Here is a 15751-nt window from a genome sequence, read left to right as displayed (position 1 = left end):
CCAGGAGCACAAAAACGTATAAAACAGCATCTTTCCCTCAAGGAGCTCACAGGTGAGGAGAAGGAGGTTCAGAGACAGCAGAGTGGCTTCCTGTGGACAAGGCTCTGGGCCCTGCGACTTCAAGGAGAGGGGCTCTCTTCTTGGGCCAACCAAGGTCTCAAAAGGAAGACAACTGAAAACCCATTTCTTCTAAAGAAAAATGTTATAATAAACAACAGAATTAGGTCTGATTTGCCTAATAAGTAGAACTATCATTCAGACACTGTGTGACAGAGATAAACAGGATGTATAAGCTTAGCCTCTGCAGGTCACAGGTGAGAAAACCAAGAAGTACGTAAGTGTACCCAGTGATGAGAGGAGATAATGATGCCAAAAGGCCTAGCAGCTGAGCATCAGTAATGTGCTCCAGAAACTGCAAAGCTGAGCACCTGGTGACTCTGGCACATATTTGCCATGTCTGTGGCAAGATATCGAATCTTTCTAAGCCTCAGTTTCCTCATCTGGAAAATGGGGACTGCATTCAGAGGTCACCATGGGGAAAGAGCTGGTGTATGCAAAGTGCAGAGAGCAGAGCCCAGATCACAGTGAGTGTAACAGAAGCATGCACTACTATGAAAATTAAAAATGAGGCACGAAGAAGTGAAAGTGTTAGTCGCTCAGTCGTGTCCAACTCTTTGCAACCCTGTGGATTGCAGCCTGCCAGGCTCCTCTGTTCATGGAATTCTCCAGGCAAGAATACTGGAGTGGGTTGCCATGTCCTCCTCTAGGGGATCTTCCCGACCCAGGGATCAAACCCAGGTCTCCTGCATTGCCGGCATATTACTTTACCATCTGAGCCACCAAGGAAACCATGGAAATGAACGAAATGAACCAAAATCTTTAAGTGAGCCCATATTCTACCCTGTTCCTAAGATCCCAGCCTGACTTTCTATTACACCCAATGCCCTTCCCGTTGCAGAGAAGGCAATGGGAAGGGAGCACCGGTTTTCTAGGCTTTTGTGTTAGACACTGTGGAGTAACTTTCTCTTCTTTATCCCTTCAGCCTTTATTTGTGACTGTCCAGAAACATCTCTGACGCCCCTTTCTGGTCCAGTCCTATGGTCACTACCCCTGGCCAAGTACAGATCATCACAACTCTATTGTTCAATCCCGTTCAGCATCACCCCACCCCACCTGCAACCCATTTGCTCATGTCTGCTGCAGAGCTGATGCCAGGAGACAAACCAAAATACCCTTTCCACATGATCACCCCTCTGCTGAAGAATCTACCATCATTCTGCGCAGCACATCTGTGTAAGTCCAGACACTTCTGCCTGTCATTTATTAAATATATCTTAACTACCTTGTAATAAAAAGAGACCTGATTTCAAATCCTAACCCCACCACTCACTATCAGTGAGACCAGCCTGTTGCTTAATCCCTTGGAGGCTGTTTTCTTTTCTACCAAACTGAGATAAACAGTACTTAACTCGTGGGGCTCTTGAGAAGATTAAGCCCACATTTCCCATCACTGGCGCTGGGCCTGGCATACAGCAAGTGACTGAGATGTCATTGTTGCTATTATCTAGCAACGCATATACTCATGCTTCCTTCCCCTCCTTATTCCTGCTCTCTGAATCCTCCCACTTAGGATTTCTGCCTTCCTGACTTCTGCCAATCCACCGCAGCCCCCTTCACACAGATGCCCCTTCTGGGCTCGAGTCCACACTGATCTGGAGCTTTGGTGACCCCACTCAGGGTTGGCACCTCTCACCCTGGTCCTTCATCTGTGATTCCTTTTTATTAAGATTTTTTACATGTGGATCATTTTTAAAGTCTCTATTAAAAAAAAAAATAAAATCTCTATTGAATTTGTTACAATATTGCTTCCGCTTTTTTCTCTTTTTTTGCCTCTTAGGCATGTAGGGTCCTAGGTCCCTGAACGGGGATCAAACCTGAGCTCCCTGAATTATTGGAAGGCTACATCTAAACTACTGGACCCCCAGAGAAGTCCCCTTAATCAGCGACTCTTAACCCAGGAGCAACTTTGCCCCCTCCCCCGGTGGGGGGGCAGACATTTGGCCCTATCTGGAGACATTTTCGGTTGTCACAAGTGGGAGGTGGGTGTATGAAGGCTGTGTTTAAATATTTTCTGTATTTGATGATGCTCTGACCTCCTGGGGCCTGGAGAGACTGCCCCTCCCAGAACGAGCTGATTCCTAGAGATAGTCAGCAACTCGCCTGCCAGAGCACCTTTCCAAGGCAAACCCAGTAATCAAAAGCTTACCCCCCAACCCTCTCCTGGATCTAGCTCTCACACACCAAGTGACTATTTCCTCTGCCCTCAGTCACCCCAGGGCCAGGTACTGAAACAACTAGAGACCACCGTTACAACCACGAGCCAATCACAATCATTCAAACAAACCAATCCTAAACTCGCTCAAACTCACCTACCTTGATTTGCCCGTTCTTTTCCAGCAAAAACCACAATAAAGGCTCCGGGCTATAGTATCTCCTGAGTCCTGCCTCCTGACCCTCCCTGTAGTTCCCCTGGGACACCCGGCATGGCACATGGCATGCTGCTTGCTCTCAGGAACTCTAACGCACCGTTCTTCCAAAGGCAGTCATCCTCTTGTCTGTCCTCCTACCATACCAAGTTAAAGAGCCCAGGTGCATCTTAAGATATTAGTAATAGACGCTATGGGTGCTTAGTGGACAGAGGCCAGTGTGTGTGATCGGTCGTGTCCGACTCTTTGCAACCCATGAACTGTGGCCTGCCAGGCTCCTCTGTCCATGAATTCTCCAGGTAAGAGTACTGGAGTGGGTTGCCATCCTTCTCCAGGGGAACTTTCCGACCCAGGGATTGAACCCACGCCTCCTGGTTGGCAGGCGGATTCTTCACCACTGAGCTACCTGGGAAGCCAGAACAGAGGTCAGGAAAGCTGCTAAATATTCTACAGTGTACAGAATACCACTCCCCACCCCCAACAAAGGCATATCCTGTCCAAAATGTCAATAATCATAAGGCTGAGAAACATGGCCCTGAAATGTTCCACATATGGAGACCCAGATCTCTAGAAGCCCCAGCCCTGCTGTACAGTTCAATCTTATAGCCTAACTTGGGAAACTGAAAAAGTACCTAATTGCTGGACTGACTGAAGCGAAGGTATAATAACTTGCATTCATAGCTCTTTTAGTCAATAAATCACTGAATAATACATGTTCAGCAAAAGTGAAAGTATTTCTTTGCAGTTACCATGAAGCTTAATGCCAGTAGCTTCTGGTCAGAAAGAAAAATTCATGACCGAAACTCATTGTTCTGTAGGATTCTGTATCTTTCACAAGAGGGAAGCAATCCATCAATGTAGCATTTCTATGGGAAAATTCTGAAGCCACACATGAATTCTTCTCTAGGGCATTCATCACCTGTGATGCTCCCTACCCCCCGAGGAAAAAGAAAATGTGTATGATGAAATCAATCCGGGTAAAAAAGTATAAACACTCTTCTTGAAGTTTCTCTAAGCACATGGGCACACCAAGGCTCAGAGATTAAAACAATCTACTTAACTTTGTTCAGCTCAGTTTTTTTCCAAATTAGCTTGATCTTGAAATTTTTTACATACCATCTATTACCATCCCATGGAGCATGTGTTCTGTGGAACACTTTCTGGAAAACATCTCATTAAAACTGACAACAATTCCCAACACTGAAGGTCAGGACTTGAGTGCTAAAGTTTCTCACGATGTAATCAGAGCTGCTTTGGGAAGTTCAGCAGCAGAGACGCATGAGGCAGCCTCCTTTACGGGCGGAGGTCTTTGGCAGGAAGGTCAGTGGCTCTGCAGGTCTCTATGGGAAGGGCACAGACCCTAGACTCTGGATGGACCATAACTTCCAAATGGCAAGGGAGATCTTGTCTTTTCTGCCTTATTACCGTCAACAAAGGACAGACCTCAGTACGTGTGTGCGCCAGGCAGAAAATGTATTATTTTCTCACAAACGATACAGCTAATTTAAACTCGTGTGTGTCAGGGAGAAGTGAATAAAATGGGACCCTGCATGTCCGCAAGGAAGGAAAGGGAGCAAACTAAGAGCCAAGGCGGAGGTACCGAGCACCCTGATTAACCCACCTACTTCCTGACTAGCCCATCATCTCCACTCTGACCGCCTTCATCCCCAAATCACAGGCATGTTTGTGCACTTAAAAGTCTGTGATACCTACGGATTCAGCGGGACAGCAGCGGACTGGACCCTCAAGTGGCTCCTTCTCCCTCGGGGCCTCGGCCCACCCCTCTGGCTTGACGGGGCAGCCTCGGCCTTTGGGGGACCAGCGGCGGGCAAGGCGCTGGGGTCTCCGGCCTAACCCTCAGGAGCCTGCTCTTCTGAAGGCCACGGCTCTGTGACCTGAAGTCTGCAGGGGGCTCGGCTGGGTGTGGGGGCGGCCACGCACAGCCAGCAGCAGATGGCAGAGTCATCTGTTCACAGAGCTCAGGGAAGCCCTCCGCTCTTTCACCTTGAGAGAACGTGACGGTGGTTCTCCCAGTCCTGCAAGCTCCACAGCCTGCCTGGCTCCGCATCCTTCCACCAACCATCACCACGGGCCTCGGAGAGGAGAATACACGGAGAAAAGACAGACTCGGGCCCTTCATCCCTTCTGAATGCGGAAGCTGGCACCGCGGAATGAAAAGCACAACACCGCCCCCGCCCCTCGCCCCCAGCAGTGTTTTCTAGTCTTAAAAAATTTCCAAAAGCCTTCTGAAGATTCTTGAGATCCTCTGGAAAAACAAGCATGACCTGCCTCTCCTTTCCCCGCTTTCATAAGGAGGGAAACGGAGGCCAAAGCTGAATTTGTTTGAGGCCAGTTTGTGTCGAGGCTACTGGCACCAAGACTTAGGGGCTGGGTTCCCAGGGGGTGCTTTGCTTTCCTAACCCTCCCCTGGAGGCTGCTAATTCCTGCTGTCTGGTAAACACTGCCAGGAATTGCACTCTTAGGATTCTGCAATAAAAATAAGCCATGTTTGCTTTCTAAAAGCATAGTGGAAACACTTCCAGTTAAATCTCACAATAATTTATGGCTATGATATTTTCAAAGTAACTTTGTGTCATTTCATTCATGGTGAATTATGTACTTTGAGCGAGTCACACACACTGACCCATCTACTTATGGTTTAAATGCTAAGTGTCATTCCTATTTGGTCCTCAACTCATGCTTATAAATCTAATGGTGAATTTCAACACGGTTCCATCAACAGTGTTAGAGACAATTATGTGCTCAGTCATGTCCAACTCTTTGTGACTCCATGAACTGTAGCCTGCCAGGTTCCTCTGTCTATAGCATTTTTCAGGCAAGAATACTGGAATGAGATGCCATTTCCTCCTCCAGGGGATCTTCCCAACCCAGGAATCAAACCCGTGTCTCCTGAGCCTCCTGCATTGGCAGGAAGATTCTTTACCACTGAGCCTCCTGTTAGTTCAGTTTAGTGGCTCAGTCATGTCCAACTCTTTGCAACCCCATGGTCTGCAGCACGCCAGGCCTCCCTGTCCATCACCAACTCCCGGGGTTTACTCAAACTCATGTCCATTGAGTCAGTGATGCCATCCAACCATCTCATCCTCTGTCGTCCCCTTCTCCTCCTGCCCTCGATCTTTCCCAGCATCAGGGTCTTTTCAAATGAGTCAGTTCTTCGCATCAGGGGGCCAAAGTATTGGGGCTGCCTGTTAGAGATGAAGCAAAAAGGACTGTACATCTGGTCCAATTTCATTTTGAGCAGTTGTCTTTTTTTACAGAGGTGACTATTAATGTCGACCTGAGATTCAACAATCCTCTTGAAAGAATCTGAAGCTAAAGATTTTCTATTGGAACCCATTTATACATGATGCCATGCAAATCTTCACCCAACATATACATTTTCCCCCAAATTGACACTACCTTAGGGTGGACCATACACATACACAAAAAAACCAGTACCTTATTTGGTTATACCTTATTTATGTCAGAAGCTGCTCTATTAGATGTTTCATCATCTTTATAAGATACAAATTGGGGATATATAATGTCCCCAGTTATGAGTTGATGTTTATACTCTAAAAATGCAATAATCACTGTACACTGTATCTCATCTAAATGGAGCAGAGCAGAGAACAACTTTTAAACGAGAAAGCTTGGAGATTCCCTGGTGGTCCAGCGGTTGAGAGAGTTTGCCTTTCAATGCAGGGGGTGTGGGTTCCATCCCTGGTTGGGGAGCTAAGACCCCACATGCCTCTGGGTCAAAAAACCAAAACATAAAACAGAAGCAATACTGTAACAAATTCAATAAAGACTTTAAAAATGGTCGCTATCAAAAAAAATCTTAAAAAAAAAAATAAGTCAGCTGGAAAGCTTTAGGACTCTAGCGCACTCTGTGAGGGCAGCCCCGCCCAAACCAGAGCCATCTCCCCTTTTATCTGGTTTATACATGAGGGTCTTCTAAGATACTCACAAGTTTCTTCTTCCTAAAGGCAACTCTCGTCCTTATGCCTGTGGTCTCTTAGCTCTCGAACACAGATGCTCCTTTTACTATGTACTCCCTCTTCTGTATTCTTGGAAAACATTGAAAAACTGACCTAGGCACCCAGCCCAATAACTACAACACTCGCCAGTAACCCAAGTTATATCTATCGTCTGACCACAAGACACCTGCATTCATGTTCATGATTCTGCCTCAAAGACAGGGAAGAAGGATGGGAGGGGTCCCGCAGCTCATTACGTCTGCTCCCACTGCAAAGGGCGCTGTCAGCTGCAAATATGAAAACCTGTTCCTTTGTCTTCCGTTTTACTTCAGGGGGTGGCGTTCTGACCACAGGCTGCTTCTAGGGCATGAATAATTCATGCCATGGCTAACTGGAAATTGTAGCGTACTCTTCAATGTGGATACGCAAACAATAGGGCTCTGGGCCAGCAGAAAGAGTCACTGTGTGTTCATCTGGGGGATGATAAGCTTTCTGTCTGGGGACTGTTTGGCTTCTTTAGTGAGCTCGGGAAGGGACTCATGGATCAGTGAGTCACTGAGATTTGGAGAGGGCAAGTCTTGAATATGTAGCAAATCCATCATAGCACCCATAGCCAAGATCAGCTGCTGGAAACAGCCTTTCATCGTGGGGGAATAGCCCAGTTCACCAGACGAGTAAGTTTCCAAACGTATAAACATTAACCACAGTATCTGCTGCATACGGCAGACAAACACTTGCCCACAGACAGACTTAGGTCTCTCAAGAAATAAGCCCCGATTCTGCTCTGGGGCCTGCCTGTCAGTGACGGATGGTCATTAACTATGTGGCAGATTGCATTCCTCGCTCTGTGCCAGGACATCCTGGTGCCAACTCTTACTGAGAACACGTTCAGAATCTGGAGGTCTCACTACAGAGCAACTCCCAAATATCCCAGCCCAAACCAGGTATGGAGTGTGGTAGGCTGTAACACCCTTTGAAAAGTGGATTTCCTATCACTGGAAGAATTAAACCAGGCTTCACTGTTCCCTTTGCTTGCTTGCTCCTCTGTCTTTCTGCTCATAACCTTGGAGCGATGCTACTGTTTAAGAAAGCCGCTTCAAGAGCAGCTGGTGCATCACTGAAGACTGCTACTGAACTTGACGTTCAGTTAACACAAAAACTGAGGCAAAGGGGTGAGAGAGGCAGAAGGTGGCAGTCCTAAAAATGAGAACTAAAGAACAGAGCTTCGTCCCCCTCCCGAGAGTCATCGCTGGGGTTACAGCTTGTTTAGAAGCTAATTACTTGATTTTATAATTACTTTTGTGGGTTACAAAATAATTACCGTGGAGGCAAGTCTCCCTGTGCCAAAATAGCAGAGGCGATTGTTTTAAAGTTCACACCGAAACAATAACAGCGTCAAGACAGTTTGCTCTTAGGTGGGGATTAGAAATACATCCCCTGTGTCACATGTGCTTGCCTGAAGCCCACATAAAGGTCACGGTGGGGGTGGGAAGCGCAAAGATACTCCACAAACCCAATTCGGATGAGTTGTTTCTTTTTAGGTTGATTTTCATTTCAAACCTGTCCCTCTGCCTACACTAGGACACCACGCAGCCTTTGAAAAGAGTAAAACTGCAGTTCTGGTGAATGAGATAGACAAGCGATTGAGTCCCTTTCAATCCTAAAATTAGATGTGATGTTAAGACAGTCAATAGCCGTACTTCCTAACAATAGGAACGGTGATGTAGCAGGCGTCAGCAACATTCTTCTGATAAAAGCCAGAGTAAGTATTTGAGGGTCTGCAGATCTCTGCCGCAGCTCCTCAACCCAGCAGCTGTGTGACAAAAGCTACTGTGGACAGTACATGCACAATCCCGCATGGATGAATTCCAACAAAATTTTATTTATGGACACTGACATCTGAATTTAGTGTAAGTGTCCCACATCATGGAATAGTCTTTCTTTTGATTTCGGTCAGCTGTTGTAATTGTAAAAAAAAAAAAAACAAAAAACCCTTCTCTGCTATGAAAACAGAGGGCTCGCAGACCACAGTTTACCAATCCCTGATGTGGTTGGGTTTCAGGCAACTCAGCATCTTCAGGGAAGAGAAAGAATTATCTCACAGGTAGAAGAAATTCAGGACAGAGGTGACTCAGGAGCAGGCAGAGGGTTGATGTAATTCTCTCTCTTAATAATCCTCCAGGGTGACTATCATCCAAAAACACACATAATTTCCTCTTTTGCTTTTAAATGAATTGAGTTTGTTTTCCATGTTCCTTTCTTCCTGAATTTTCCAGAAGCAATCACTTTCATATTTCATTAATCACTTTAAGAAGTGAAATTCCACTTTCCAAAACATGTAGCCTCGTGTGTGTGTGTGTGTGTGTCTTAGTCACTCAGTCGTGCCTGACTCATTGCAACCCCATGGACTGCGGCCCACCAGGCTCCTCTGTCCATGGGATTTCCCAGGCAAGAATACTGGAGCAGGTTGCTATTCCCTTCTGCAGGGGATCTTCCCGACCCAAGGGATTGAACCTGCGTCTCCTGCATCGGCAGGTGGGCTCTCTACCCTCAGCCACCAGGGAAGCCCAGTCTCCTCTGGGAAGTTCACATCTCAGGAGCAGCCAACCATGGCTGCAGAAGTGGAAGCGGAGGGCTAGCCCAAGTGCAGCGGCATCAGCAGGTGACGTGGAGGAAGACACGACCCCTGATGCTGCTTCCTCCTAAAATGGTCACAACAGGCTTTCCAACCCTAAAATGTCCTGATGATTGCAAGGAAATAACATGCGCAAATTTTAAAGTGTAACATAATGTATTTCAGTGTCTAGGTTTTCTCAACTTACTCGCTTTAAGCTAACTGAATCAACACTCTTCTTGACCACCAAATCTCACTTCCTCTCTTAATAACCCTCCAGGGTGACTATAATCCAAAACACAGATAACCAGCACCACTGGAAAGAAGTAGTGGATTAGGACTTTATCTTCGCTGATACTGGGAATATACAATGGTGCAGTCACTTTGAAAAAGAAATGGGCAGTTCCTCAAATGGCTAAATAATGTGTTAATGTATGATCCAGCAGTTCTATTCTTAGCGATATACTCAGAAGAAAGGAAAACAGACATCTACACCCACAGTTATATGTAAATGTTCAAAGTAATATTATTTGTAACAGCCAAAAAATGGAGAGAACACAAATCACCATCCACTGACTGGCGAATAAGCAAAACATGTCATACCCATACAATGATTCGGTGATAAAAAGGAATGAAATGCTTATGCATGTTCCAGCATGGATGAGCCATGAAAATGTCATGCTAAGTGAAAGAAGTCAGTCAAAGAACTACATATTGCCCGATTCCATTCATACAAAACGTCCAGAATAAGGAAGACTATAGAAACAAAAACAGATTAATAGCAGCCTAGGGCTAGGGGAGACAAAATGATTGGAGAGACTGGCTAAGGAGAGTGGACTTTCTCTCGGCGATAACGAAAATGTCTTAACACTGACTGTGGTGACAGATTACCACCTTGTGAATATACTAAAAGCCATCAAATTGTACACTTTAAATGGGTGAATTTTATGGTGTGTGAATTATCTCTCAATAAAGCAACTAAAACTCCAATGACATTTTTCACAGAAATGAAAAAAAAAAAAAAAAAACCAATCCTGAAACATGTATGGAACCACATAAGACCCCAAACAGCCAAAGCAATCTTGCAAAAGAGGAGCAAAATTGAAGGCACACCTCCTGATTTAAACTGTATTACAAAGCTACAGTAATCAGAACAGTATAGTACTGTCACAAAAACAGACACATAGATCAGTGGAACAGAAGAGACAGCCAAGAAATAAATCCATGCATATTTGGGCAGTTAATTCATGAAAAAAGAGCCAAGAGTATACGAGATGGAAAAGGCACTCTCTTCAATAAATGGAAAACTGAACAGCTACACGCAAAAGAATGAAACTGAATCCCTGTTTCATGACCTACACAAAAATGAAATCATCATGCCTCCTCTCTGCCATGTCTTAAAACTCTAAACACCTATTCATGTCTAAAACATTCTTACCAGTTGTATCAACTACAGAAATGAATGTTGGGGACTAGCAAATAGGTTCTGATCCTTGCCCTCTCAATAAAGTCATATGTATATATTTTACCTATTGATCTTTTCTATCTCCTTTAGACATATGGGTCTATCTTAAGCTAGAGATTTTACAAATATTTTAAAAATATCTTCTCCTAAATTGTGTGAATATTTATAGATGTCAGTGAGTCAAAAAGATATTAGAGCAGAAGGAGAAATTAGCAAAACTACTTACAAGTTCAAAGTCATGCTGAAGATAAGGCAAACTGAACTGCTGGTGCTTGAAACTGTTACTGGGCCTTTGTATGCATACACCAGAATAGCAGAGTCTTGGTCTTTTGACACTTGCTGCTCAAGGTCCTCAAGTGGCTGTTCTTGGTTATGAGTGTCAGACCCAGGGCCCTTCTTAAGCTCTGCCAGCAACACCATCATAAAACATATACAAATTTGCTTCAATATAATACAGGACTGGGGGAACATGCGAGGAAACTATACAAATTTGCTTCAATATAATACAGGACTGGGGGAACATGCGAGGAAACTATAGAGATCATTATCTTCTTCGGTCTACATTTGTATGTGTGCAATTTTTCATAGTGATAGTTTTTAAAAAGGTAGCTCCATCAGGATACCTCTGCTTAGAAACTCCCGTACTGCCTTCGGTGTCGCTGACCTAAAGCAAATAGACTGCTGGGAGCTTCTTCAGCAAAAAGATGGACTCATTCAGATCAGCAGAGAAATGCAACCGGAAGTCTACAACCCATGAAAGTTCCAGAAAGGGGGCCACTTTTACAAAAGGGAAAAGGAAGCTGGGAGGACTTGGCCAGCCAAGAGTCCGTGGCTTTTCACTGGCTGAGTCCTCGCCAGGAAAAGCAGAGTCTGTCTTCTCTCTGTTGGGTTCTACTATCCTCCCAGGGCGTGAGGACTCCCCAGTTCGGTCTCCCAACTCTATTTCACTGAGACTTCTGTTTATTAATAAATATGTTTACAGTGCTCCCTGGATGAAATCTGAACTCCTTTGTAAATTGTACCAAAATCTTCCTGATTTCTCTCTCTTGCCCAAGTCAGGCCTGACACTCTCTACTTTCTGCCTCCAAAACAACACCTGACCTTCTCATACACTTTTTAAAACTTCCGTGCATCTGTCCGTCTACCTATCTCCCTGTATATTATAAGGTCTTTGAGCAAAGACCATGTTGTCCCATTGACTTTTATATTCCCAACGCTTAACCTGGCACATAAAAACGCTGCACAAATATATCAGTAGGAGAAAATGAAGAATTGCCCCAACATATGTTTCTAGACTACCTCATGTCATTTTCCCCACATTCTGCTAATTCTATCTGCTGAACCTCTCCCGCTTTCTGAGCAAGTTATGCATGTGTGCTAAGTCACATCAGTCATGTCCAACCCTATGTGACCCTATGGACTATAGCCTGGCAGGCTCCTCTGTCCATGGGATTCTTCAGGTAAGAATACTGGAGTAGATTGTGCTCTTTTGCAGTTTAAATCATTTGCACATTGTTTTCCTCACCGACATGCCCTTCCTTCTTTACCTGAGAAAATGCCTCCATTAGGTTCTTGTCCAAATATCACCTCCTCCAGGAAGCCCTCCTGCCTTACTCACACAGTTAATGGCTTCCTCCAACTTAGCTGTTTATTTTCCTGTTGCTCTAAGATCCAAAGGCAATAGCTGGTTATTGTACCTATTGGTATCTGAAAGGGTCCATCCCTTTCAGCACACATACACTGCTAATTTTATAACAAACGTTTAAGAGAATCAATCAATAGCTCAGTTGGAGGAATTCAGTCCACCCTCTGTATCACAGATGCAAAATGCACAGGTATGGAAAGCAGATTGCATTTATTGCACTAGGCCATTTTATACAAGGTACTTGAGCATCCCTGGATTGTGGTACCCATGGAGGGTACCTGAGACCAATCTCTTGCAGATACTGAAGGATGACTGTATCTGATACTTTAACAGAATTTTAACAGCCCACTTAGGTTAGAATTTCCCTGCTTTGTACACTCCCTCCTAACACCCCACTAAGTCCTTCTTCACTTCTCTTCACTACTGTCTCAGCGCATGCCTTTCTTTTCAGGGTTCCAGCCTTTATATACCCTGCCCAAGTTAGAGCCTTTCCCAGGCCTCCCCGACTTTAAGGAAGCGGATTCCCATCTCCACCCCTTGCTTCAGGCCATGCCTTCCATAGCTCTCCCTTGGTCTCTGAGCGTCCTTCGGGCCCATGTTGATAGAATTCTCCAGTAACTACTTCATCCAGCTGTTCACGTTTCCTCTTCAAGATCTTACCTTGCCTATTTTTTTGACTAGTCTAATGACCAAAAAGTGCTTATTCATTGTAAATTTAGAAATATGCATGAGCCCTTTCATCTAGAATGAGTGGGTCATGATTTTTAAAACTCTAAAACCACCACAGCAGATTAATTTTGAAGTGCACAATGCTGAAGGGGCTCTTCTCCCATCTCACTTTTCCTTGCTTTTATTAGAAAAATACGTTTTCACTGTTAAATACAGAGTAGAATTGGTGCTTTCATCTTGGACCCAATCCAGGGATGTTTGATTACAGAAGAGACCAAGGAACGCACAATAGCAGGAGGAAAAATCCAAGACAAAATTGAGCTTGGAGGTAACAATACAGATGATAGTAATCACAGCTAATATTTCTCCAGCACCTTCTCTCGCCTGGCACCATGCTAAGCGCTTCATACCAATTATCTCATTTAATCCTCACAACTCCATGCAGTAGATAGTATCATGGTATCCTCAAGTCACCCAGCTGGCAAGGGGAGGAGCCATTATTTGAAAACAGGCAGTGAGGTTCCAGGAGTCAGCTCTGGACCACTATTAGAAATTTCTTGCTTCATCAAGGGACAGGTACTGTTAGCAACCCCAACACCAAATGGTTAGATCTCGGGGGACTGCTCACCTCATCTTTATGCACCTCAGTTTCCTCATCTGCAAAAGGAAGGATTTGACCCACAGAAACTCGTAAGGCACTGCTTTCTAAAAGGCTGTCTTACGGAATGAAACTTACAGTCAAGAGTAACATAGAAGTATTACAACAAATTGTTTTTGTTCTAAAAGTTCACACTGGAATCCATCAGAAGACATGTTAAATATTTCTCATCCTGAAGATAAAGTTTGGAAATGCATCTAGTAAGTCACTGGGTTAGTGATTTTATATATGAATATTTAAAGAATAGAAATCATATTTAGTGAAGTGAAAACAACCTTGAAATATTGATCCATCACAAGGTACTGAGTAGCAGTTACAATCAATGTCTTGTTTCTAAATCTATTTATCATTTGATTGCTTTGTAAATAGGCCACTATAACACAGAAGTTTCAAGATATTTTTTAAAACTTTTCAAAATGTTTTATTTCCATTGAAATTATATCTTCATACACAGTTATTAATGGCATAATTCTATAATTCCTCACTAATAGACTCAAAAAGAATTCAAAGGAGAAAAGAAAACATGTATGAAATTATATACAGCATAGAGCCTAGATTTCTCCCCAGAGTTTTTACCTATTTATAAAATCAAATTCTCCTACTGACTTCCAATAAAAGTTCAGTGATAATGTAGCTATGTCTCTTGGAACTTTACAACATACATAACTTATAATCTACTCATCTAAAAACTTCTCCCCTCTCTATTCCTACTAATGACAACCTCTCTAAGTAGGAAAAGCAGGTAAAATTAAATATGCTAGGAAATTGTACAATCCCTTTCAGTTCACTATCTTAATAAACCTGGCTTATCAGGACTGTACATGTATATATCACAGGCACATACACATCACAGTACTTAATTTCCTACATTCAGTATAGGTGTCATAAAAAAAATAATCAACTTGAAGGCACAGTGGAAAGCACTCAGGTTTCACAGACAGACAAGGATTTGAATTTTTTCTACCATTTACCTACTTGTGGCCTTTACACCAAAGTACTATAGTAGCTTGTTTCTGGATCTGAAAAATGGCTTCAGTATTGAACCAAAACAGCAAAAATGAAAGGAACACAAACTACCTTGGGCCATTAAAGGTGAACTACATTCTACAATTTTAAAAATCATTTTCTACTTAAAAATAGAGTCAGCCAAACATCTTTAGTTCTAGTCAGTGGATACCAGGAACTTAAAGAAAAACAAAAGTTAAGTAAAAGGGCAAGTGTTGAAACGCAATTTCACTTTTTATATATGTTCACTGAGCCAGGGATCTTTTTTCTTTTAAAGTTTATTTTCTATCAGCCAAATAGTTTTACAGATTGTCTTTAGACTGAATTATAAAAATGTTTAAATACATCCTATATATGAGGAAATTAAGATTGAGCCTCAGTGGGCAATACCTCTATAAAATTCTCCCTGTGTAAAATTTCAGCTAAGGACTTTCCAGTTAGACCAGAACTTTCCCTGATGGCTACTAAATGACCTCCGTGGTGCTGAAGGAGAAACCTAACATATTTAGGGTGCTGGACACAACACAGGCACACCCCACCATAAGAAATGTCCTCCTCGGTTGAGTCCTACCAAATCTGTTGGCCTTACTACAATCTTTACTACACACTTCCTTTAAAATAGCTGGCTCTTCCTGGCATGCAGAAATAGATGACTCAAATTGAAAAACAGCTGCTGGAGAACTTCACTCGCAGAACCTCCACTCATTACGAGATACGATTCAAGGTCAGTCTCCGCGAAAAGTGAAATTTATCTGAACTTCCTTTCCATTCACAGGGGGCAGTGCTGGTTTGGGCTCCGGCAGTAATAGGAGAAGGGTGAAGCTCCTGACCTCATTTTCTCTCAGTGACTAAAGAGCGCCGCACACACGGCAAGGCAGGATTAGCCGGGGGAGAACTTGGCAAAAATTAAGCACCCCCACATGAGGTTCCCCCTACACAAGAATCCTTTAAAAGGAAAGGCTTTAGTCCCATCAGGTGATGTGTGAACACCCACAAAGACGGCTCCGTAACACATTCTGGAGCGTTTGAGGTTGTGGAGATGACGCGGATTGTAAGCAGAAGCATCGTGTTCATAATTATACACATGAACCCACATCCCCAAGTGTGGGTACAGACCCTTCTCTACTGTGGTAACATTCAGAGATCCTAATTTAAATCAATTCCCCAAGGTTGTGGAAGTAGCCCATCTGGGAAGCAATTCCGTCAACAGAATGACTCATTTAATAAAT

General features: G+C 43.7%; 1 protein-coding gene across 12 annotated transcripts in view; it reads right to left on the bottom strand.

The window, feature by feature from the left end:
• The window catches only part of PHACTR1 (phosphatase and actin regulator 1), a 491697-nt gene that overhangs the window by 210687 nt on the left and 265259 nt on the right, over positions 1-15751 (bottom strand). The gene's annotated exons all lie outside the window — the stretch shown is intronic.

Source organism: Odocoileus virginianus, chromosome 27, assembly GCF_023699985.2.
Source record: "Odocoileus virginianus isolate 20LAN1187 ecotype Illinois chromosome 27, Ovbor_1.2, whole genome shotgun sequence".
In the NCBI taxonomy this organism is placed as follows: Eukaryota; Metazoa; Chordata; class Mammalia; order Artiodactyla; family Cervidae; genus Odocoileus; species Odocoileus virginianus.
The sequence above is the reverse complement of the archived record's forward strand: the minus strand, read 5'-3'. Positions and strand labels throughout refer to the sequence as shown.